The sequence below is a fragment of the Cyrtonyx montezumae genome, unplaced genomic scaffold (genome assembly GCF_038088225.1).
Source record: "Cyrtonyx montezumae isolate F1298 unplaced genomic scaffold, pur_monq_1.0 scaffold_14, whole genome shotgun sequence".
Lineage (NCBI taxonomy): Eukaryota > Metazoa > Chordata > Aves > Galliformes > Odontophoridae > Cyrtonyx > Cyrtonyx montezumae.
In genome coordinates, this window is record NW_027071870.1 from 14529966 (window position 1) to 14557132 (window position 27167).

Below are 27167 nucleotides of genomic sequence, written 5' to 3' on the forward strand. Positions count from 1 at the left end.
ACATTAGCTTGACTTCACATTTTTTGTCGATGCAAGATTTTTTATATTTTTGTTTTCAGAACATATCACGACTATAACAAATTTGAAAATTCTGGTAGGTGAGACATGATTTCCAGTAAGAGATCTTTCCTCAAAATGCAACTGACACATGACTTTTACTGTATCCCATGTTCCTGAAATCTGCAAGAGGTGGTAGAACTGGAAAGTTCCTATTTTCCTTTGTGTCAGGAAAGATATAATAGGGAAAGAATCGGTACATCTACACAAACTCAGGCAGACCTTTCTTTCTCTCCTTCCCTCAAGTTCATTCCCCTGACTTTGCACTGTACCCAGGTGACTGCTTTCCTTACCGTGATGTTAGGGCGCTCCCAAAGGCACACCTCTCCAACTTACTGGAGGTGTTGCTTTCCCTTCAGGGGACACATTAAAGGGGAAAGAGAAAGGACCTTTATATTTAAGACTTCTCAGGCTGAGGCCCTGAAGCTACACTGCAACTGTTGAGAAGTGATAACAGAAATTCTGTGTGACTTTACCAACTCCTGCAGAGCACATATGACATGGTTAGAAAATAAATGGACATGAAAGTATCTGTGGAGTATCAATTAGATAAAGAGAAGGTCAGAAACAAAGATGATTTCTTCTTTTTTTAATAATGAATTTTCATTTCATAAAATACTAAGTCAATAAATTAGATTGAAGCTCTTTGGTCTTCTTGTAATTATATATTACTGATTTTCCCATTTATTAATTATCCAAGAAGAGATTCAGTAATATAATAACCAGAACTGAGTTATGCTCTCTGGGAGATGAATCCCTCTCTTATAAATGAGCTCTCTTCCTGGAAATTCTAGTTTCTCACTGTTGATGATAAATGGATTCAGATCAGTCCTGTGGAAGAGATGATTACTGTATTTCTTAGAAGCAAAGGAAAAGAAAACTTAGATGATTAATAATGTTAACTTATTTTAATTCAAATACCTTTTTAAAACAAAGACCTGTCTTCAGCTTTTTAATGCACAAGATGTGTTTTCATTTAAACGCAAATTTTCTATTTTGGGTAATTCTCAATGATTGGGTTTTATAACTTGGATGAAATTTACATATGCCTAAATATTTACAAATTGACTTCTACAGTACCTTCTTTTGTTATAATAAACAGAGGAAAGGACAAGTAGCCTCATTGCAGATACAACCTCATGAAGGTAAAATCAAGGCATTCCCTTGTAAGATCTTTGAATTTTCACCTTATGGTTAGATAAAATCTTAATACAAAGAGCACAAGTGCTTTCTCCAGCTATTAACAGGAGCTTAACTTTCCATCAAGAGCTTAAGTTTAGCTGAATCTCTGACCTAGAATCCACCACTTATTTTATTTACTAGTAAATGTGGGAAGGGACTGTTGTTATTTTTTTGTTTCTGAATGACAATGACTATGCATCTGCAAACCTAAAAAAGTAATCAAATATTATAGCCACTAGCAACACCAGTCACTGCAAATTAGTATTGTATTTCCTCATCAATTACCTACTCCCTAAAACATTCCAAATTAACATTTTAAATTCATCACATTGCTGTTTTTTAAAGTAATATCTAATGAATAAATTCCTGCCAGGTGGTGCCTGATATGCAGCTGGCAAAAAAATATTGAGGCAGCTGCTCTTTAACAAGTGGCCGTCTTTTCACCTGCTAACAAGCATCTGTCAACTGGCTGTATGGATAAGCAGGACGTGAATTTTGCTTGTAAATAAATTGTACCTGTGAAAATCATGTGGTGCAGTTTTACTGTACAGACTAGAAAGAAGGGGGAGGACTTTTTTCAGGAGACTTTCAAACAGTGCTTTAACTTTGGTATAAACCAAAGTCCTGTTAACCTAGATCTTCTGCAGCCCCTCTAATAAGTTGAAGCCTTTTATGTCACAGCCCTTAAAGGACAGAGGGCCTTGGAAAACTTTGAAAGAGGAAAAAGAGAGAAAGCACTGTTATTGCATAGACTTTATTGAGGAGAGCTAAGACAGAAGGTGACATAGTTAAGGCAGATGTAGAAAGGAAAATACTTTTATTCATTGCAAAAGCAAGGCCCTAATGTAGGAAAAAAAAAAAGTATTTGAGCCTTTATGGCAAATATCTCAAAGCTTATTCTACCTGCACGTTTTAAGATTCTTCTACTGACTTTAAATGGAATTGTGATTTTCCAGAAATAATACCTCTTTAAACATAGGGTCACCATAGCCAAAACTAAGACCACCTGCAGCTGATGCCACTAAAGTCTCCCAGCTTCTCCCTATGTATTGGCAGCTTTTTCCTTCTGAAATCATTCCAGATTTGCTCTAGCAATCAGGTGAAGCACTCCTAGGACAGCACTCAAACCAGTTTCTGAGTCTCCAGACCTCTGTACATTTTCTATATTTTGGAGAAGATCCAGAAACTTAAGTAATGTGCATAGGAAGTAAGTTTCATGTTCTTCTAGCTTTTCTCTGCCTAGTCAAAAGCTGTGCAGTGTCTACGGCAAATATGTACATCTACAGAACATGTGAGGTAAATAACAAGAGCAGTATCCACCTTGCATGGCTCTCCATACTTCTCCATACTTCACTACACAACATTAGTGAGCAGTTAGTCATCCTCACCTTCTGCTTGCCTGGGGAAGTCCTCTTCAAGCACTGCATGCAACAGGCATTGCTGTGGCTGCAGAATATCTATGTGATACTTCACTGAAGCCCCATGGACAAAAATCATATTTTTTTGGATGTACCAACAGTCTCAGGACTGTTGGCCTTCTCTCAGTGTGCTCTTGGGCAGAGGAGATAGCATTAAGCTTTTGAGCTAGCAGAACCTGTGTCATGGAGAAGGAAATCGTCAACTAACATGGATAAGAACACATATAAAACAAGAATAAAATAAAAGTACCAAAAAACTGTTGGAACACAATTCAGAAATCTTCAAGCATAATAAAGAAGAACAGAAAAAATCTGGCTGTGCTCACCATACTGCTTGTGTCTCTGCTTCCACCTTCACCATCCTTGCTCTCCACCTCCTTCACTCACTCATGCTGAGCTCATTTCATCTTTGTACCTTCAATCTACACACCTCAAAACCAAAATCATACTTGAAAAACAGAACTGAATTTCCCCAGCACTCAGTGGTGCTTTAGTGGGAAGCTGTCTGCATAAGCACAGGACATTTTCTTTGGTACTTAGCTAAATATGAACCCATCACAAATACTAGTGCAATCCCCGTGGGCCACTGCTGCGTGGTATCATCACTAATTGCATGGATCATTGTAACAGCTCATAGTTGGCTGAGGAAAAAACAGTTACATTCAGTTGTTTTATTTAAGGAGCTTTTCTTTTGGCAGACAATATTCAGCTTAGGAAAGATAAAATGCTGTCAGTGTTATTGACAAAAGACAGATTTGAGGTCAGAAATCCAGTGTGAGCTTTCTTGTCTTTTTGCATAACAAAATGCTCTGTGTGCTCCTTCCTTCATGGCAGGATACTAATCAACAAAGCAGATAAAAATATTTACACAAATAAATGAGAAAAAAAATAGCTAAATGTCCATGTATTCTCACTAACCACGCAACTTTCTTTCTCATGATGAATTATATTCAAGAAAAAGTAAATATCAGGTCTTGAAGGTTATTTTATATAAATAGGTAATTTAAATGCAACAATAACTTCCTCACTGTCTGCTGTTTATTTTTAAGAAGTCCGCTTATCAGGAGTATGAACTCTTCTCTTTCACAGCATCTGAAGGCATACATGAAGGTCAATAACTTTTAACAATGCAATTCAATGTCTGTCCAGCCTTTTTAAAATCAAACCTGAAACAAAGATTTCTAAAAGATTATTTTTGCTTGAAATCTAGAGAGGAAATTAATTGAATTTCAAAAGCCAGAAAATGGTGATTTTTGCTTGCAGAACAGAAATTTTTCTAGTCTGTATCCATGGGTGCATGGATGAATGTCCAAAGTTAATGTATAGAATAGTGGAAAATTAGGAAAGGTCTTGATAATGTGATGACCTTTGCTCAAGCTCCACCAACCTGAAAAACACACTCTCTCATGCTCAAGCACTTTTCTGCCAGAAGTCAGAAGGGCAATCTTCAACAAGCCATCCAATTTCTCTTGGACTTAATTGGACTATAAGTAGTGTGTGTTTAATCGTATTTATTTTCCAGGGCAAGACAAGATTTGATTCATTTGTATACAAAAATATTATAAATAGATAAGTTGATAGATAAATGCATGCAGCACAATATATATAATTCCACAAAAGCCCAGGCAGATTTGCCACAGGTTCAGAAGGGTAAAATTTTCACCTACTGTTTTTAAACACCTTGCTGGTGTAAAAATGTTTCCAGATTTGTTATTTACTGCCTTGTAGAGTCCTGGGTTTGACCTCAGTCTCTGCACTCCAGCAAGGGGAAGCTGATTTGTCTTATCTTTTAGCTTTGTTTTTTTATTAAAAATAGTGCTGTATTCAGTAGTACAGTTTACTTTCTATTAAGATTTTAGTTCATAACCGCTTCTCAGATCAAGACACTGAGTGAACTACAAGCACCGTTTACCTGAAGCTTATTAGTGAAACATAAGAGCAGGGCTGATATCCAGGTAAGGTCTCCCTAGGGATTTTTAGGCTTTCTCAGGAGTACTTGTCTCAGAGTATTTGAGTTAGTAGATACATACAAGGAGGGAGGAGTAGGAAAACATCCCCGCAGCAAAGAAAATGGAGTTGCTCATTTTGGAGGTTTGCTGTTTCCTCTGACATGGGTGGAAACCCCAGTTCAAAGCTGCAGGAGTTAAAGGTGGCATTGCCAGCCTCAACCACCAGGGTTTTCCCACTGGTATTTCATTGTTAGGGAACAAGCCAGTCAGTGGATTGTAGGTAATGGAAGACCTCAAAGAACAGCTGCTATTTGCGACATACATTCTTTTCACCCAGCAATACCAGCTTACAGGAGAACATCAGGTTGTGCCTGGCCTTTCCTTCTGTTTAGACAGTCAGAAGTACCATTAAATTTTCATCAAACCACTCTTACATTTGTGTAACATTTATACCCTAATAAGTATGAATTAACGTATCCATATCATGTTAAAGTCTTTAGGATCACATGCAAAGGGAAATAGGAATGTCTGTTGACTTTTCTCTGGAGCTGGTTTTTAATTCCAAGCATGCTTTGGTTTCTGTTTTTCCAGGATTCAGAGGCTTCCCTAGGCTGATTTGTTGAGAGGTGGTATGATAGATAGTGCATGACTTGCACCACCTGTTTGCTTTCATTTCAATTGTAGGAAACTGCCATTCCCCAAACAGCTGATAACAGCAGTTTTATCTGAGGTTGTACTCTCTCCACTTTGTCTTTCCTCTTTTTAAGCGCTTGCTCAGTAAAAAGCTGAGTTTAAACGCTACAGTTTAAACATTACTTATGTTGCCAACAGAGGCTTCATTATTATTTATGAACTTACAACTGTACAACTTCACCTCAGATAATAATTCAACATCTTAGATAGGTTTTCTAATGCTGTTTTTGTGTAATTTATTGCAGTCTTGATATTATTTTACCATTAAAATATAATATTACTCTCTACTTTGATTATAATGATTTATATTTCTGTTTTTAAAGCTGCCTGCCTGGGCAAGGCTTGGAAAGACATGAGCAGAGGAACAAAATGTTTTATAACTCCTTATTATTACTAGGGCTTTATCCTAAGGAAATTCAGTAGTTCTTAGATGATATTGTCCTTTTTATGATTTACAGCACTCCCATTGGTGTAATCAATATTTGTTCCCCCTATGTCCAAGAAGATGACTTAGGAATCAGTACATGTCATCTCAACTCTTCCAAAGGAATTCATGACCCCTTCAAGCTCTCGGATGCTACAAATTTCTCATTTTCCCATAGTTTCATCACAACGTACACAGGTAGCATACGTTGCTTCATCCCCAGAATGACTCTAGATTCAAGCAAGCTGATGAGGGCGTGGCCTTTGTATCCCAATCGGTCTTACTGCAGCCTTGCCAGAGAGCACTGCTTCAGCTAATGGCCTCTGATGTTTTTTATCATAAAACCTGCTCAGAGGCATTTGCATTTTGCAGTGTCATATATGTCAAAAGCTGAACAGGGGTTATTCCAGTTCTGGGCAGATGTTTTGCCCAGTCTTTTTGTCTCCAGGCTGCTACGAAACCTTATCTGTGCCTTATGTAATTGGTTTTAGTATTATGTTCTTTCCTCTGTCTGTAGTTAAGGTTTTATAGCAGCTGCTAGAAAGCCACAATGTTTCAGCACAAGCATTTATTTACAACCTGTACAGCAGTGCATCTCTAGTCTGTCAGGAAATGTGCATTTATGGACAGAAAAGTGCACCCACCGTTCCTAACTCTTTTCAGCATGAACAAAAAGTACTTCAGAGGCATCCTCTCATCTGCTGGGTCAGACGAGCTGCTGCTTCTGAGATCCTGGTGATTACACAATAAATATTGAGGCCCAGGCAGGTCAGAAAGCTGTGGATGTAAGAGGCCCATGAAATCACCAGGGCCACCTCTTCATCTGAGCACAGCTCATGTCAGTGCCATGTCCAGAGGAGTTCCTGTTCCACATCAGGAGGATATGATCCAGTATTTCTTGTGGAAGCAAAGCAGAGAGAATGATGTGCTGCATAAAAAACTACTCTACTATTAAGGCAAGCCACTGAGAAATTTCAGCATTTTTTCTCTTTCAACTGTGAAAGGTAATGGCAACAGAAATCAGATGAAACAAAATAAAGTTGCAAGATGTAGTAAGCAGAGCTCTGAGGGTTTTATGTCAGTGCTGTGGGTGATAGGGCCATATAAGATGTTGTTAGAGTAAGCATCCAGCTAATTAATAATCTGTCCAGCTTCTTAGTCATACAAATAACAGATTTTTTTCAGCTGCATTTGGAAGGCAAATTAAATTTTCACCGTATAATTCTCTGTGGTCCATGTCCTCCACAATATGTAATGACAAATTATTTTCTGAATTACACCGTGTTTTAGAAAGCAAGCCCAATCATTATGTGAAATGTGGAGCACCTGGAAGCCTTCCTACCATAGTTTCTGCTCCGGCTTTTGCCAGTGTATCAAAATGTTCTGCAAGTGACCCAGCTGACTTCTGACCCATAACGCAATGCACATCTCCCACTGGTCAGCCTACTTAGCCATGGGAGGGATGGCAAGGCTTCTTGCTCAGACATAGCAAAATTACACTGAGCTGATGAGAGGACAAGTGTAATGCATAGGTCTGATACAGACAATCATCATTATCTCAACTGCTGTTGAGATTAAGATGCTTCTTCAAATCCAAAGAGAGGAGATATGAATGTAAATGAGGATTTATTATCTGAGAAAAATCTATCTTCTAAAAATAAGAATTGTATAATAACAATAAACTACAAACAACAGCCTCTTCTAAAATTACCCATCTCATTTTACAGAAGTTCTAACTTACTTTGCATGTGCCCTTTTAACTAAGAAAAATAACACCCATTAAAGTTGTTTATTGTAAGGGAAATAATAGAATTCACACTGTGAAAAACAAATAACATAAACCATATACAAAAGGAATGCCATTTTACGTTCTTCTGAAATAATGTAAATGCAAGGATTCTCTCCCCTATCCATTTTGGAAAGTGGCACTCGGAACTGTTATTAACCAGCCTATAACAAATGAAGTCAGGCAACAACTATACAATCTTGCACTTGTCTGCTAGACTTGACAGTTTGTATTTAGCACTGATTCAACTGACACTACCAAGTGAGCTTGAAAACCGGGCTGTCACACTGTGCAGGGAGAAGTTTTAATCATTAAAGTTCTGTACAGAAGCAGCACTTGTAGCCAGTCTGCCCTATTCAACGTTTTTGACTGGCAGCATTTGGCTTGTGTTCATGGCAATAAAATAACTTTTTATTTCAGTGTATCATGTTTTATTGGCACTATATATAAAGTGCGTCCAGTGTTTATCCTAAAATACCATGATTCAATATAGACTATTCTGGAATACATTTTATTAGAGAAACATTAGATTAGAGATATGTTTTGTTTGGAATCTGTATCTCATCTTTGTAAAATGTTTTATTCTTTTTTTTTCCTACTCAAGCAATAAAAATTGTAGAAAAATGCATCTTAACATACTGATAGCACAATGTTTTGCCTTACTGTATTCAAATGACACACTTTCAGAGGGAGATTTTGATTTTAAACTCAACTCTCCAGGTGAGCTCAGTGAAAAAACTGGCTGACCAATTTAGGGAGATAGTTAATTTTAAATGGCTGCTTAATGTGTCATTTGAAAAGCAGATAAGAATTTAGGTTGTGTTTAAGTTTCATTTCTTTCTCATCATTCTGTTGGTTCTAGGCCAATATTTTTATCTGCTGCTGTGAATAGGGAATACTTTTTGAATATTGATCCCATGGTAACAATTAGTATATCCCAGATCATCACATGCAGTGAACATATCCACAACCCAAGAAAGGCCTAGCACCTCTATAGCACTGAAACAGTCTTTTTACCTATTTAGAGTTTTCCTCTGAGGTTACTATTGGAAATGCTTGTGTGCAGTGATAATAGAAAAATTCTTCAATCTGACAATGTTATTGATGGTTTGTGTTCCGTTTCACCTCTCTTATTAAATATGATCATATGCTTCATGATTTTCAAAATGTCCTTTTGGAGGTGGACCTCAGGTCATTTAACTACATTAATTCTCTCAGGGGACAATGAGATCCCACAATGAATTGCGTGCACACTCAATGTGAGAAATCACTTGATGAGTAGTAGCATCTATCAGCCATCCTGCTGATTTCTTACATCAGTGGAAGTGCATCAAAACCAGAGACAAAGAAAGAAGTGATGTACAAGAAGGACAAGGGGATTTTCCTTCTAACTAGGTCTTTTTCTCCTGGTTCTTAGCAGTCCTGAGAGTCACTGCGGTGGCCTCCTTTGAAGAGTAGCAATCAGATGGTTAGTACCTCAACACATAACTTGATCTTGGGTAGTGCAGCTTGCTGAGGAAACATTATTAGGCACTAAAGGTACTGACAATGTACAGCTTCAGGTATTTGTTTAGATACCTGTTGCTCTCAACTAGCCATCTCTAATTCATACTCAGAATCCTGTGTTTCATGGTCCTTCCTAAGACAAGTAGAGAAGTTTATGAATCTGAGCACTATTTCCTTCAGCAAAGTCGATCTTTTGGGCAGAAAACATTTACAATTTGAAATCAAAAAGCCTCAACTTTGTATCTGTTCTTAGTAATACTGAATATGTAAGTATGTGGTCTTATAAAACTTCCTATATCTGACTTCTCTTCAGAGAATTGTGTTCAACTACCACCGCCCATTGCCAATTAACTGTTAAAGCTCAGTTTAGTAAGATCTTGACTCCCCATTAATAATAGTGAAACTGGTAGAACAGATACTCTCTTAACAGTTAATGTGAGCTATTGCTACGGCACTTATACACTTGTTTCAACACAAAGGCAGGTTTTCCCATATGTGTGATTGCTTGCTGAAATTTCCAATGTGCAATTCATGCGCAAATTGAACCTGTGTTTAAGTTGGTGAAAATCAATACTAACCAACCTCAGGAGAGTTCATCCAATTTTAATGCATAATAATCTTTTTTAAGTCATGTTTATACAAAGGTATATAACATTATATCCTTCATTTTAAATCTAAGAGAGAAAACACAACTAAAAAGTATTGTTTGTTTGTTTCTTTTTGTCAAATGTAGAGAACTTTAGCAAAAAAGATGTGGTGTTTTTCCCCTAAGAATTCTCTTCCTCTTTTAAAAAAGCTACATCCTGAGACCAGCTTTTCTGACAGTTAGACAAAATTTCAGAAAAGTAGAAGTGGAAACCTTAAAATATTTTAATTTCTTGAGGAGAAGATGTTTTTGAGATAGACAACATTTCTCTTAGCATCTCTAACAGCTGACAGCAGAGTAGTTTATTCGTGTGAACACAAAGCTTTAAATCCCTCAAATGTATTTATCCAAATATATAATTACCTCATTTTCCAATTTTTCCTCCCAGATTTCATGGATACAGATATTGTGAGATTACTATAAAGCATTATGTAGCAAGAAATATGGAGCAGGGTGTAGAATCTCTTCTTAAGGAATCTTCTCCTTGAACAAGTATATAGTCAGTAATAAATCAGCATGCTGCAGGGTTACTTGAAGCAGCTGCATTTCCATCCCAGAAAATAGAATCTTTTCATTTAAATGAAATAGCTGATTTAAAGGAAGAATATAAAACTTGAAATGACAGTTAAGTCATCTCATCCCCAGGGGAAATTTAGATGTACCTGGATACATTAAGAGTTCCAGTACTGACTTTTTTCCCCCTCAAAGCCATTGCAATTTAAGATAGACTCTTGGAAGTCCCAAATGATGTGTTACTTCCCACCAACGCATTTGTCTTGAGGGATGATGAAAGGCTGTACTTTCTGATGTCAGTAACATTTCCTGTTGGTTCCAGTATGGCCAAGGTTCCCCTCTGGCTGCTCCCATAAGAACCTTATGTCTTAACAATTTAACAGGTTCCATAAAGATTGTAGTGAACTTGCAGTGGCAGGGATGTGGAAATCCTGAAGAAGCATCTAAAAGTCACAGGAACAAAGTAAGTTTAAGAAGTTTCTGTGTATTACTTTCCACATAAGGACTTCACAAGATCAGCCCTCAGTTGTAAACTTATCACTTAGTCAGTGCCATATCACAAAGCACCTTTTGAAGACTGACCTCTGTGTTAGACTGGCTAATAGCAGCAGGCCAGTACTGCCTACCACTGTTTATTCTTCTTCTGTCTTTACCAAATGTCAAATGTCATTTCACATACCAACGCTACATAGCTTTTAGTCGATGCCTAGATCAGGTCGAAATAATAAAAATCTTGAACTACAGAAAGGAAGAAAGCATCTTCCCAAACAGGTCTCATGCTAGTCTCAAAAATAGCAATTGCTGCTGAGAAAACTGCTGGTGGCTTGTTGTGTCCATGTTGTAAACCTTATTATTTACGGACAGTTAATAAATGTAAGTGACTTCAGAAAAACAGCTCATATTTGCATTAGTATTCATTCTGTTCATAAAAGAAGCAGAGAGTTTTTAATTTACATATCTCCCATAAACTGATATCATGTTAATAGAGATTCAGATTGGTATGGTGAACCTAAAAATCTTCCTGCATTTCCACAGTAAATAAATAATTTCAGCCAATTCAACTAATGTTTGCTGGGTTAATAGTATACTTGCACCCAAACAAGAAAAGTCACCCAGCAGCAGAGGGAAACACATTAGCTGCCATCAAGAGCCTTTCTGGATGGCCATGCAGATAAAGTCAGGCAGAGCCAACCTCTGTCAAACCTCTCTGGTATGTAGGGCTGCCTGTTGCAAAGTGCATACAAAAATACACCACTTTGGGGTGCAGCTGGGAGTGATATTCAGGGTATAAACCCCTTCAAGAGTTACAAATTGATTCTTTATGCTCCGCACTCTGCATTCATCTCCCTAATCCCTCCTGTCTTTTGCTTGGTCTGAAAGAATGAAGGGGATAGAGAAGCAGGAAAATGTAGGGGTTTTTTTAAGAAAAAGAAATCCTACCTTGAGTTCTCCCATCATGCATGAGTTTTTGCCTATGGTGATTTTGTCTTTCTATATTTACTGAAAACTGACAGCAGCTGCAGAAGCAAGTGGCATGATTGTTTCCATAGGTGCTAGAGTCCTTTTTCACAGCCAGCAGAGATTATAAAAAACCTTAACACAGTGAGACCACCAGAATTAATCCCTGTAGGAAGAAAGGGTTTTCAGAAATCTCTGTCACATCAATTTTGCACTAAGGCAAACACAAGCAGACAAGTAAGGAATTTTTAAATAAAATTTTATTTGTTTGACCCTGATGGAGTCAGTGTATGACACTAGGGAGACGTATGTGCCCAGACTTGAATGTCCTATGAAGTTTAAATCAAACCATGCTAAAATCGGGTTCCTCTCAGGTGCATGGTTTGTGCCATTTAGCTTTGGGTTTCATTGCAAACAGTATCCATCAAATTATCTCTAAATTGACTCTGATTTTCTTTTCAGCCTAATGTAAAATATACAGAAAGTCTCCTAGTAAAAGCCTTTCTTTCCAAGGCTCTGTATTACTACAGAGAAAGGCATGTGTGATAAAAACACCTACAGATTAGGGGGAGAGGGAGGAAACTGAGCTCTGAGCTCTGAGTTCTTGGAGTCCCAGCTCCTCCATTGGCCTTCTAAGGCAATATAAGAAGAGATATCAAGTGCACGTGTAACTACTTGATGAATACCTTGGGAAAAAATATCTTACAATGTGAAGATCTCTTTTAAACATGTAGATAGGAATAGGAGAGCCAAGCCAGAACACTTTGGCACACATTATGCAGGCTTCCTAATTTAGGTGCCTGTTCACACCTCTGCCTCAGCATTTCTCCTGTTCACCTCAGCTGCCACTGTTTGAGCTTGTCTAGTTGAGGAGTCTCTATTCATACTCAAATACTGACTGGACATGGCTGTAATGCATACTGCATTTATTTTGAAATGAATGGCATTAAGTTCATATATGGTTGTGCATTGCTGATCATTCTGATTAATTATAAAAATACATGAATATTTAATTAACTATCGGTGGTTCAAACCAGTATTTTTGGAAGTTATTTGTGCTTTAAACAGGGATGCTATCACTGTGTTTCATAGATTTTCTCACATTTCTGAAAGCTATTTATGTACATATTGCCCAGCCATTAATAGAACCTGAAATTCACACCTTCAATCAGACCTGCGTTCTCATGCCAGAATAGCTCTTGACTGAAGAGTAATGACTTAAATTAGTCACACAATCATAATTTAAAGCAGCACAGCATTTGTAGTAAGAAATTAAAAAAAAAAAAAGTCTGACTGGAAACGAAATGACATCAAACACTTTGATTCATTGGAAGGGAGATGAGGTAAAACAAACAGAACAAATCATAACTCATGGAGCTGTCTTTCAAGAAGATGATCAGCATCTAGAGCTATGCAGAAAAAAAGATTCTCATGCCTATATTATCAACCCATATAAACACAGAAATCCCTTTACAATTTTTACTCCTCCTTGACACAAATCAGTCTATTTACAGTCAGGTTCGTGGTATAGAAGACCCAATTGCACATTAGGATCAGCACACACACCAAGTGTGATTTTTTGCCTCCTATACTCCAGTGCAGTCAAAGAATACTCACCCAGCTGTAGAAACAGATGGAAATGTGCACACGGACGGCAAAAGCAAAACAGACCATCTCTTACTCGAGTGATTTGGTTTCCTCAAATACAAAATGTCTGAGGAGAGATTACACTGAAATTTTCACACAAAAAGAAACAAATCCACCATTGATGATACTCAGAACAGGTGGTGGTTTCTACCAGCTAGTCCCAAGTGGCCAGCACTCTCAATTTGTGACTAGTGTTGTCTTCAGACATTCTCAGGGCAACTGAAATGCGACAGGATGACAGATAGTCATTTCAATAGATACTGACAAACAAATTAGTGCAAAGATGCTTTTCACAGCATACCAGATGTGTTGAGCTCTATCATATGGAACAAGAAATGAAAAACTGTCTACATCCCATCTGTGCTTTTTCAGTAATCACTGATGCACTAGTTGTGGAGCGTAAGGTGCAGTAAACATTTGGACTGAGTTTTATGTGTGAAATCAATGGAAAACCCCAGGTCTTGTCCTCATCATCACTGTCCAAAGCTTTTATACTCACAAGAATACCTCAAATGCCTGGGAGAGAGATGTTCAGGAGTTGGAGTATTGTCCTGGTGATTAATTGAAAAATTATGCAAATGCAAAAGAAAGGTTTATGCAAATCAGTGTAGACTGCAAAAATGCACTTTGCTTCTGATCACACCCCGGGTTTCAAGCCTGTCATAGAAAAGCACTAGGTTAAAGAATTGCTGTTTGGATTTACATCATTTCCTCTCTTGGGGCTTATCTGTCCTCAGACTGTTAACCCAGATTTAATTCAAAGAGGCTACAACTGCAGCTGCAAGAATAGTGCTGAAATGGAAACAATGAGAAGTGAGTGCTCTCGGCAGGTGATTGAAAGGCCCAGGGCACTGCAGCACATGCGTTCCTAGCCCACTGTAAATGAAACCTATATCTCTCAGGAAAAAGCCTTTTGTGAGGGTTGTCCTTCCATTCAGAACAGAAAGCTGCTGGACTGCTGAGTGAGCTGGGTGGGGGTAGAGGCAAATAACGTATGCCAGATATTTAATGAGGGAGCACAAATAGGAGGAACATAGCAAGCAGTAGATCTGGTCCAGACTTTCTGTGCAATGGTGAGCTTTAGCTGTTCTGAACAGGTTTAACTTAGGATGACACAATGCATATCGTCCTGCTGTTTCTCAGAAAATCATCTGCTAAAAACTTGCTGCTAGGGGACCTCTTTTTGTCTCCTAATGTCATCACCCTCTCTGCCCTAACTGCCCTGATCCCCCACAACTCTGGGTCTCACAGGATGTATAGCAGACGGAAACAATTATACCGTATGCTCATAAGAGAGAAGCAGAAATATATTTATTGATATCACATAATGGAGTGATTTAACAGACACTTAGCAAAATTCGAGACAGCTGTATAATCTTGGATGACTTACTGCAAAGATGGTAGGGCTAAACACACAAAGCAAACTCTCCTGTTGAATCATGAGATTCAAAGTGGACCAAACTTGCTTTCTTAACCATGGTGGGAAGTACACTAGGAGCATCTGGATCCATTCTTAGCCCCAGACTTGGTTTAAATGTTGAGGAGGCCCTCCCATTGAGTCACAAGGTCCAGAGTGGGCTCCATTTCTTTCTATACTCCTTGAAACATGGAGGCAAGAAGCATAGGTGTGACTGGATCCACTCTTAGCCTCAGACTCGGTCAGTAGTTTATGTCTAAGGTATTATAAGTGCACAATCAATCTCAGATATGATCTTACCAAAGCTGACAATGCCTAAAACAATTAGCCATTTACCAAGGACTTGTATCAGCAAGGCTTCCTGATATCAATTTCTGAGGCAGTACCTCAAGAGGTGTCCCAGTGTGAGGGGATATCCTGCTGTGCAAACTGATGCTGCACAGGAGAGCTTGAGGGGCTCTTGGGTTGTTCACTATTTATAGGGTAAGATGATTGATTCGTAGTCATACTTTGTTTTTAGGCATATGCTCAATTCATATGCTCAGCTGTTGAACCAGGTGTTTGCTATCACTATCAGTTCTTTCACTCTCCTCAGTCTGAGACAGACTTGTGATTGCCGATATGTCTTAGCAAGAGTGTTATCAGTACTGTTATTCCTTGAATTCTTGTGCAAAGCCAAAAGAAGTTAAGGGAATATGGAGAGTAGCAAGCACACCATCACAGGATGTGAGAGCTCATAGCTCCTCCATCCCATATCCTATTCCCACCAATCCCTGTTTGCAGGACATGGTGTAAGTATGGAAGGTTTCCTGTAGCATCCTCTTCCCTTATCCCTCTTCTGCCATGCCCAGGGCACCCCAGGACGCGATTGTGCTGAGCATATGTACAGCCAAGGCTGGTGCCTCCCTGACAGATTTGCAGGGAGTCCAGGCACCAAATTTCCTTTTTTCTCACTGGGTGCATTTGCTCACGGCTATTGAGACTGTTCATCCTTTCCTCTGCACCCTCTTGGAGCTCAGCAGATGCCCATGTTCTCACCATTCTCCCATTATGAGGCTTGGTCTCCTTTTATTTTTGCTGTCTCTTTCCTGCCTTCTCTGCTCTCTTGCACAAGCTCCTTATTATTGCATGAGAAATAATAATCTGTTCCTCCGAATAAAAAAAGCATTTTGCTTTCTCTTTCCCTTTCGGTTGGTTAGACAATTATTAACCCACCTCCTCTTCATAAAATAGCCACAGCCATTATAATAAAGTCAAAATATGATTTCCTCATAATATGGTATAATCTCTCCCTTTTCTTTATTCCCTACAGATGGTACACTTCTTAGCATAAACCGCATGTTAGCGTACTGATTCCAGATGCATAATATATGTACAAATCTTCACATTTTCTCTCTCTCTCCCTGAACGAGCGTGTGTATATATATTATCTTTGCCATTTAATTTTCCCTGCTTTTCATTTTGATTTCTCTTTTAGGACGACATGGACTTGTCATAATCCATCTGGGATTTTATTCTTCATCATATAAAAATGTTGCTTGAAGGCCAGTTTTTACTTGGCATTAAGAGACTGAAGATCAGCCTAAATCAGAGTTTTATAAACCTCTTACAGAAAATCCCTTCAGTTGTAAATGTGTTGTCTCAATAATTAGATAAATACACCAGACCACTTGTTACCAGACTAGCACAGGAACTAATTACATTATTTCCTGTGGCTGCATGCGCTGAGCCAATTCACTGTCAAATAACAGCCTTCAGTGTCTGTCTTCTTCTAATGTTGTTGTAAATAGATGGGGTTATATAGAAAAGGGTTATAGCAAAGGCTCTATTAGAAGCAAAAGGCATTTAAACAAAGAACTATAGGAAGATATTATGTGGACCGAAGGGTAAACTGAATGCATTTTGCATTGTTAGGTTTGGGGGTTTAAAATCCTCGTTTGATCATTTACAAAAAGCTTCTGACTTGATTGTGAAATGTTTTCTCTTGTGCTTAAATTTCATGCCACAGATTATTAAAAATTGACTTTGCAGTATTTATTTTACTTATCTACCCCAGCCAGGCTGTGCTTTACCATAGATTTTGAGAATTATTAAATTTTAAAAGCAATTTGTGTTGGATTTTGTACTCCAGTTCTGTCTTTGGGGACGCGCACCTCCAAGTCTTATCCTTGAAGCTGAAGCACTTTGATTCATCTTTAATCTGAACAGTTTTAAAAGTACATGTTCCAAGATGTAAGACACGATGGTAGTCTCCAGTGTAATGCTTAACTAACTCCTTGTTAGTTTCAACATTTAGAATACGATGAAAAATAACTAGTTTCAATAGGTTATTTGAGCCATAACAACGCTTAACATAATTCATTCAGCTGGATAACAAGAACTGCTTTCAAACATAATGAGAAGATAATAAAGGTCACTGTGTCTACAAACACGTATAGATCACTATTAAATTAACAGCACCAATGCAAAACGCATGCATTTCAGCTGCAAATCTCTTTAATTGAAACCACTTGATGTTAGGTGAATGAAGGCAACTGAATAAATCTTCAGGGTTTAAATTAAAGCTAGGCTCAACTTGACAAAACTTAAATCTATACCAAGAATTAACTAGTGAAGATTTTGAATAACACACTTGGATTATCTAAGGGTAAATAAGCCTGAATTTCTCTAAATGTGAAGGCAATATTCATTTTCTCTGTTAAAATTAAGGGCAAAGCTGAAGTTTTTATGTGTGTCTTTCAGTGTCTCTTTTTGGCTTATGTAAAATGATTTCCAGAAAAATATCAATTTTTTTCCAGGGTATTCTTAGAGTTCTTCTTGAAACTGAGTCCCTTTATGATGGTGGAGAAATCAAAATGGTAGAGTGGAAAGCAGAACTGTTTTAAAAAGGTTGGGATATCACTGGCAGAAGACAGTAGCAGCACACCTCTGGAATGCTGAATACATCCCAAACACTAGTTGGGACGTACTTGGGTTTTGCCTCTATTTTGTGTCCTTGACTCTATGAAGAGTTTTGCTGCCCAGTGAAATTACTGAGGCATTACCCAATCATACAGGTACAGCAACAGCAAGTAGCAACAACTAACATGCAGACAATAGATTGCATAGAAAAAATTCCCAAAAAATCAAAAACAAAGAGGAAGTAACAGAATATATTCCACGTTCAAACCTCTTTTCCAACTATGTCCATGAGCACAAAGTGAAATATTAAGACTTGGAGTTGCTCCATATTATAATTAATGCCAGATTTCAAGGTGAAATTGTTTTAATTATACAGAGCACTAGCAAGATTGCTACACTGAGTGTTGACCTCGTTGTTTGTCAGTGCTTTTTGTTGCTGTTGTTTTCTGGTTGATTGCAAAATTGATGCAATTATTTATGAGAATACTATTTATTTTAATGCTTTTTCTTGTGCCGTGGAGCAAACAGTAAATCCCTGTCATCCTGCTGAGCAGCCTGTCAGAATTGGGTAGCATGTCAGAAAGAGGAAAGAATGGAAGGAAACCTTCACTTTTGTTTTTCTAAATTTTTTTGGAGAAGCTATGATTTTTTTATTTTTTCAATAATATTTTAGAGCTGAATTTCAGAAAGTAAAACATGACTTAGGACCAGGAAATACTATTCTTCTGGTGGGCTTGGAGACATTATCAAGGATAACTGTGCATCCTGAATCACAATGAGATGGCTTACTAAATATATACTCTGTGCTGTTCCTTATAAAGCCACCATTCATCCAGATGTACCTATCTTCAGATCTCTGTATGGCCCTGGTATGTCTTTCACAATCATGATTATATCGGCTTTAAAAACCTACAGGTCTACAAAGGTTTAATCTGTGAAGCAGATATGAAGGTTTCCTCTTGGACATGGAGACCTCTGTTTCAAACAAGAATACTTTAAGTAGTTTACAAAAACCCTGAGTTCCTGTATGTATTTAGGTGTTTGGTAGCCATAATGTACAAATCAGGTGACTGTACATGGAAAACTAGAAGGGTCCCCCTAAGTACATATCTATGTGTATGTCAAGGTGATGTAAACATACATTCTCTCATATGTGTTATGTATAACAGCTCCAGGACTTTCCACAAGAGATGACAGATAAACATTGTGGTCATGTAATAAAATCACTCTGGATGACCTTCACTCTTGTTTGCAGACAGGAACCAGCTTTTGGAAGAGATTTTTTTGAACTGTAGAGAATGGAATGCATAGGTGGCCCATTAAAACTGAAGGTGCGCAGCATGGCTTTGAAAATCTGAGTGGCCTTTTGCCAGCTTTTTCTGAGTCACACCTTGAAACCAGCTTACAGTATCTTTTCATTGACAACAGCACACACTGAAAGGACAAATCTACACAAAGAGCTATAGATAGTAGCATTGAAATTAGAGTGTTACAGAAAAGCCTCTGTCAGCACAGTCCTTAAAATAACAGTGCCAAATGACCTTCCTGTGCACTTAAAAATATATGTTGCCTATTTTAACTTAGATATCTTTATTTTCTTCTAATTGTGCCACATGTAATGATGAGTTTTACCACAAGGAGACACAAGAAGACATTTGGGGTTATGCGCGCTCTGAGTCAGAAGTTATCACTTTCAAGAGCCTGGAATTTTCTAGCTACGATCTCAGTCTGGACATGCAAAATATTCTGATCCATAACGTATGTTTTTAACAAGGTTATCAGAAACAAACACAACCCTATGAGGTGTCTGGGACTTCACTGAGATAACCATAGAATCATAGAATCATCAAGGTTGGAAAAGACCTCCAAGATCATCCATTCCAACCATCCACCTACTACCAATATTTCCCTGTTAAACCATGTCCCTTAGTACCACACCTGAACATTTCTTGAACACCCCCAGGGACACTGACTCAGTCATCTCCTTGGACTGTCCTTTCCAGTGCCTGACCACTCTTTTGGAAAATAAATTTTTCCTAATGTCCAACCTGAATCTCCCTTAGAGCAAGTTAAGGCGATTCCCTCTTATTCTGTCACTAGTTATATCGGAGAAGAGGTTGGCCCCCACCTTGCCACGACCTTCTTTCAGGGAGTTGTGGAGAGCAAGGTGTTGCCTGAGCCTCCACCAGACTAAACAATCCTAATTTCCTCAACTGCACATCATGAGAGTTTTGTTCCAGCCCCATAACAGCTTTGCTGTCTTTCTCTGAACATGTTCCAGGGTCTTGATGTCTTTCTTGTAGTGAGGGGCCTAAAACTGAACACAGTACTCGAGGTGCAACCTCACCAGCATGGAATCCAGAAAGACAATCACATCCCTGCTCCTCCTGGCAGCACTATTTCTGATAAAAGCCAGGATGACATTGGCCTTCTTGGCCACCTGGACATGCTGCTGCCTCATGTTCAGCTGAGCACTGACCAGCAGTCCCAAATGCATTTCTTCTACACAGTCTTCCAGCCACTTTGCCCCAGACCTGTAGCATTGCCTGGGGTTGTTGTGGCCAAGGTGCAGAACCAGGCACTTGGTCTTGTTGAACTTCATCCTGTTGGACTCAGCCCAGTGATCTAATTTGTCTAGATCCCTCTGTAGGACCTTCCTAATCCCAGGCAGATCGACACTTCCTCCCAGCTTAGTGTCATCTGCAAACTAACAGAGAGTGCACTCAATGACCTTGTCCAGGTCATCGATGAAGATATTGAAGAGGACAAGTCCCAGTACCAACCCCTGGGGAACACCACTCATGACCAGTTGCCAGCTGGATGTGACTCCATTTACCACCACTCTCTAGGCCTGAACATCCAGCCAGTTCTTTATCCAGCAAAGAGTATCTGTCCAAGTCACAGGCTGCCAGCTTCTCTAGGCGAATTCTGTGAGAGACAGTGTCAAAGTTTTGCTAAAGTCTAGGCAGACTATGTCAACAGCTTTTCCCTCATCCATCATGTAGGTAACTATCATAGAAGGAAATCATAGAAGGAGGTCAGGTTATTCAAGCAGGACCTATCTTTCACAAACCCATGCTGTCTGAGCCTGGTCCCCCTGTTGTCCCACACATACTGTATGATCTTGCTCAAGATGGTTTGTTCCATATCCTTTCCTGGCATTTAAGTCAGGCTAACAGGCCTGCTGTTCCCCAGATTCTCCTTACAATGCTTCTTATAGATGGGAGTCATATTGGCAAGCCCCCAGTCCTATGGGGCCTCTCTGGTTGACAAGGAATGCTGATGGTGGAAATCGGTTTGGCTATCACCTCCACCAGCTCCCTTAGCGCCCCTGGGTAGATCCCATCTGGCCACATGGACTTGTGACAGTTCAGGTAAAGTAATAAGCTCCTAACTGTTTCCATCTTAATCTTGGGAGCTTCTCTGTACTCTCTCCAAGTTGCCCATCCCTTCTTCCACAGGAGGTAGACTCTTTTCTCCTCGAGCCTCAGGAAATGATCCCTGTTCATCCATCCTGTCTTATTCCCTACTTGCTCATGTTATGGCATAGGGGAATAACCTGCTCCTGTGTCTTTAAGACTTCCTTCTTGAGGAGCAACCAGCCTTCCTGGACCCCATTACCCATCAGGACTGAATCCCAAGGGACTCTCCTACCAGTGACCTGAGTAGTTCAAATCTGCTTTTCAAAAGTCCAGTGTAGCAGTTTTGCTGGCTCCCCTTCTGACTTCATCAAGAATTGAGAACTATACCATTCTGAAGTCACTCTGCCCAAGAAAGAAAATCCATGCAGCTACAGTGAATGACACACATTCAGAAACCCTGTTTCATAGCATTCTGAACAATGCTGTACCTTTGCCCACAGATACATTATTAGCAGTCAGAGTTCATTCCTAAATGCCTAACTATCATAAAAAGAGCATTTGGGTTCCATGGGAGACCCTACAGATGAATGCAGTGTTACTTCCGTACCAATCCACTAGTCTTCTTTGAGCAACCAGGCTCTGGCAGTTGTTGTTTCCAGTCAGGTCACTCAGGACAAGGCTCATCTTACCAAGCCTCTGCCATTGCTGTGCTGTGCATCAATCTGGCCAGACGAAAAACTCAGGCAATCAAAGGATTTGTTTTATTGATTGGTTCTATTCACAAGAAAAGGAGGTCCACTGCCATTATCAAGAGCAGAAAATTCACTTCTTGTTACATGGTAAAAACCATACTAACATAACTTGGCAAAGAATTCAAACTGGGTATGTAGCCATGCGGTCCACACCTCCAGGTCTCTTCATAAGCAAGGTTAGAGATAGGTGGTGTCAAGAACAGACTATTAAAATTAATGCATTTATATTAGAAGATTTATTGTACTGATTTTCTATAATGAACTCTGCAAGATAACATTTCTATTTTTATTAAATTTTACAGAGATTTCTGGAAATGTGTTTGTGTTTTACATTTTAAATATTTTGATTTAAAAGAATAATAAACATCAACTTTTCAACTTATTTTGTGCATGTGCTAATGCTCTCCTTCGTTGCTTTTTGTTTCTGTCAGGACACTAAGCACACCTGTTGAGTCAACAGATAGTGACCCCTGTTATGTGACTGAGAAATAGCTTTTGGTAACCTTATTGGGTGAATGAAGACAGATTATAGTAGAGATTTCCAAACAATTCAGGGGATGGGACTTCAGGGATCAGTCATCTGCAAAAGCACTGGAAAGCTGCAGTTTTGCCTTAGGTGTCTGGTTACACAGCATGAGTAGTGAACAGTCAAAACAAATAGTTTGCATAGGTTGAAATATGTTTACAAAGTGCTTTTGAACAAATGCTACTGACAAATGCATCTAGAAAAATCAAATTCTGATACAAACAGGCAAAAAAAAAAGCTTAAAACCACTGAGCAAATTACCATGTACAAATCACTCTCTCAGCAGTAGATACGAGGTAGACAGATCCCAAGCTGTACATGTATCAGTGACACAGACTTCAGTCTACAACCTGTATCACCTTACAGTGTCAGGGCCACACGGAGCATGACATGTACTGTGTCCTGATCTTTCGCCATGGCACTACAGATATGACCTCAACAACTCCAACTACACTGCCATATTCAGTATTCAGAGTATGATCGAGAATACCTTAAAACTGAATAAATCAGTGCACAGTCTGATTCTTGCACTGAAGAACTAAGAGTTTAAGAATTACTTTGCTATATTACCTAGCATTTGGTGGCATGACAAATAAGCCATCTGCACCTGGTGAAGTGACCAGCAGTGCCTATTCACAGATGTTTGGTGCAGAGTACTGCTGTCAGCCATCAGCAGAGAAGCTGTGCTTGATGCTGATGAGGTGCATGCATACCCTGCTGGAACTGACCGTAGGAAAAGCCACACAGTGATGTTTTACAGTGTCTTTGCAATATGTTAGAACCTGGCATATTTCAGTCTACAGGTCTGGAAGCCAAACAAGGCCATTGCAAGCATGGTTGTTAAGCATATGTTTACTGCAAAGACTGGTACTTTAGATGGATTAGTGCCACCCATAATTGGCAGTGTAGAAGAGTAGGATAACTGTTAAGCATTTGTTAATTTGTCAATACTCATTGATCTAATTTAAAGGTTAAATACAGAGAAAGGAGCATTAAATTTTATTCAGAAGAGGAACTTTGTGTGCAAGTAGACAAACTGTGTTAAAAGTCTGCTGATTGTCAGGACTGAGAGCAGCAAGGGGCCTCTCTGACCTTGTCCAATCCCACAGGACCTCCCCAAAACAGATTCCGTGTCAGCCTCTGCCCAAAGGAAGTCAGGTCCTGCCCTAGGAGTGCTGATATCTTTTAAGGAGCATAAAAGCAAAAGATTGTTCAGTCTGTGGAAAAGGAGGCTCAGGGAATATCTTATCACTCTCTGAAACTACCTGAAAAGAAGTTGTAGCAAGGTGGAGATTGGCCTCTTCTCCCAATTAGCAGCAATAGGATGACAAGTAATGGCTTTAAGTTGTGCCAGAGAGGGTTCAGGTTGGATATTAGGAAAAATTTCTTCTCAGAAAGAGTAGTCAGGTACTGGAATGGGCTGCTCAGGGAGGCGGTGGAGTCATTGTTCCTGAATGTTTTTAAGAAAAGAGTAAACAAGGTACTGAGGGACGTGGTTAGTAGTATGGTGGTGATGGGCTGACAGCTGGACTAGATGATCTTAGTAGCGTTTTACAACATTGATGATTATGATTCTACGATTCTACAATTCAATTAATGATTGCAGAACAAAACAGATATAGGACTAGATGAGTAAGATGCTGCAACAATTTAATTTCTATAAAGAGGTAGCTTTTATTTTCTGGTCATTTAGGAGAGGACAGTAGTCATCATGTTCTCCTAACAGTGTATTCATAGTTAGTAAGGAGCTTGTTACCTCTGTCAGATAGTCTGATCTTTTGAATTAGTGCAGTTCAAAAAAACTTCTGCTTTACCAGAAAAGAGGATTTTCTTTGTTGTTGCAGAAAGAGGGAGAAATGGTTTGTAAGAGAGAAAAAAGATACTGAATTCACACGACTAATGGATTAGATACATTTGAAGAGTGTGAGCTATATGCACTTTCTAGTAAAGAGGTCCTCCTCTCCTCACCACGATTTCTTGTGTCAGAGGGAAGAAGGTTTCAGATTTCTTTGCATTGTAAAATGGAAGAGACCATGGGAGCTGTTTTATAATCTCTTGCTGAGATCAAAGGAGAAGGGGAGGTAAATGTTTCTGTACTTCTTTCTCTCTGGTTCTGCACCAGTTATTTAGTAGAACTAATGGAGGCTCCAGTGTAGAAGAGTCAGGGATTAGCCTCATCATTTCTGTTAACTATAAAGAGTCCAAAAGGAATTACCATTAAGAGGAATTTCAGCTAAGGGTAGGAAGGAAATTCTCTCTTCCCTATTCATCCTTTCATCATTGTTCCCAGAAATAACTCTGAACCATGGTTTTCAGCCTCCTACCCACTCCTATTTTTTCTTCTTAATTTTCAGTAGAGAAAGACTTGGAAATATTTAACACCACTGAGCAGCTTTGAATTCATGGGACTTCTGACCAGGTTGCATCACAATTGTGACAAAATAACAAGACTGAATAGTCATGATATGTTTATCAGATCATATTCTTAACTGATTTGAATCAGTGTCATTCCAGTGACCTAAGCTGATATAACATCATGTATGCTTGTGGACTTCAATAAAGCCACACAAATTCTCTCCAGCTGAGGATCTGACCTGTGAAATTATGGAGTCTTATCCAAAGCAAACTGAACTTCTGTTGTGAACTGGTCTTCAAGGGAAAATAATTGCTAATTCAATGACTCCCACTGTTTTTATTGCAGCTGCTAGTCATTCTGTGCTGCCAAAAATCTTTACTTTTAACAGGTGAATCAAGAGTTTTCCCAGCAGCTTCAATACACAGAAGATCAGAGGTGCAAAAGTGTATACGCAAGCCTCAAATACTGTGCGTTAAAAGGCAAGACCTAGGGTCAGACCATGAAGTAAAAGTGACATACTCAGGAGAAATCTTCCCAGCTAGACTTTTCACCTCAGTGTCCTATCAGATTTCCCAGTAAATTGTAGGAAAAAAAAATAACTCCAAAAATCTTGGTTTAGGTGGGACTATTTGTCACGTACTGTGGTGTCATAGTCAGGGTTTATGTGGTGTTGAAACAGCCTGAAAAAGCTCACTGGGACCTATTTACAGCATGTCAAAGCAGCAACCCTAGCATATGTATCAATACTGCAGTGCCATCCAGAAATACCAGTCCTCAGAATTGCAGAATTTGGAATTGAAGACAGTAAGCAACCTGCTCAGGAGGTTACAGTTCTGTGCTGTTCCCTTTGGCAGCCACTGAAGGGAGATGAACAGAGAAGAAATGTGATAAAAAGTAAATGGCACTTTCCTGCTAAGCTAATCAGTTCTGTTTGAGAACAAAGGGCTGTGCCAACTGCAAATCAATGCACTGAATCACTTCTGCTCTTGTGTGAGTCCTGCCACCCATGGCAGCTGCTAACAAGAGAATAAAGAAAACTGTTATTGGATATTTAGTAGGCTTCTTAAGTGCTTGTGTAAAATAACATATATAATTTAATGCAAAGTTATAAATGTAATTGGAGTTTATGGACATTACAGCAGGGAAGAGAAGAATAAGCTGCTGCTTCTTTCTTCACAAAGAGCTCTTTTATGCTCCCAGACCGTCCTTACTGGACTGTCTGTGCTGTGAAAGAGCAGCTTTGCTGTGCAATTTTACCACTCCACGAGTTTATTAAGGAGTAGATGTTGAGATAATGATAAGTCTAATATTTCACATGGTTCTTAACAGGTTCAAGTCAGAAAGCAGGACTTATACATACTTTCCTTAGGACAATGTCTAGTGTTGTAGTGTTAACTAAGTCTTCACTGCATATAAAGAAAGCCTTACAGCTACAAATGTTGATATATGCAGAAGTATGTGTAAGATAAATTGCATAAGCCCACTATAGAAAATAGGAAGTCCACACAATACACTCCATTGATTCATTCAGCAGTATAATATTGTATACTGTTTTTATCATTTTCCTTTCCAAATATTTCCCAAATAGCAATCTGTCTTGTCCAGAGCTGTGACGTCCCTTTCTGTGAGTAGTCTTTCAGACATTTTCAGTGATGATATTAAATTGTTTATAAGAAGGCTGTATTTTTCCTAGAAAGCTCTTTTTTCTACAGCATTCTAAGAATTCTGTTAGTCAAAAATACAAGATTCCCATAACTCTGAATCCCTGGCTCAAATCACTGTTGCACATACAGAGCAGCCCAACTTTGCCATCATTTAAATCATCAATCGTAGCTGTGCACTGAAATGCTTGATATAAAACACCCACGGGCAAATAGTAGACTGCCTTCTCTTTAATTACATCAATCCTCAATCACCCCAAAGCAATGCCATCCTTGGAAGTACTAACTCTGACAGGTAGTACTTCTGGGAATGCCATAAAAATGCCAACAAAGCAGCAATGGCAGAGAAAATAAGCTGCCTCATCTTTGGAGAATTATTGGACTGTACTAACATTCAAGGGTACAATGTCAGCACAATGCAGAAAGAGTTAGACGCATAGCCCCCATTATTATTGTTGATGGGAGTCAGGTGTCAAGTTTCCTTTGCATCACTCTGAAAACTTAGCCTCCTTTGTAAAGCTTTAGCCAACTTTTCCTTTATCACCACAGTTAACTGAAGGACAGGTTTGTAGTAAATTGTGTTCTGATTCAAGAAAGATTAAAATGGTGAGAAGAAAATACTAATCAAGTAACAATGGTGAACCTGAAGCTTTCAGACTCTGCCATCTGTGACAGAAAGCTCAATAAATATTAAAGCCTCATGCTTTAAATGGTGAAAATGGAGCAGCTTTGTTGTAGTAAATGTCACTGTAATACCACAATACCTGGGACAGCCCTGGGGCAGCCCCCTACTCTTTCTATCTGTCTCAGCTCCCGCAGGATCAAACAGGAAATTAAGTGTCTAAATGCTTAAATACCTGGCTCAATTAGCAGACATGACTTTTATCTGTAACACGTTGCCTGAGAAACCCCT

At 38.9% G+C, this 27167-nt stretch overlaps 1 protein-coding gene and 1 long non-coding RNA gene across 2 annotated transcripts in view; one reads left to right on the forward strand and one right to left on the reverse strand.

Moving 5' to 3' along the window:
* Window positions 1-27167, forward strand: part of ADARB2 (adenosine deaminase RNA specific B2 (inactive)) — a 298031-nt gene that overhangs the window by 158453 nt on the left and 112411 nt on the right. The gene's annotated exons all lie outside the window — the stretch shown is intronic.
* Window positions 8620-13487, reverse strand: LOC136045573 (uncharacterized). The gene is made up of 3 exons (XR_010621918.1): window positions 13250-13487; window positions 11615-11798; window positions 8620-10617 (listed from the first exon to the last, which is right to left on the reverse strand). It is a non-coding gene; the product is annotated as an uncharacterized LOC136045573 (long non-coding RNA).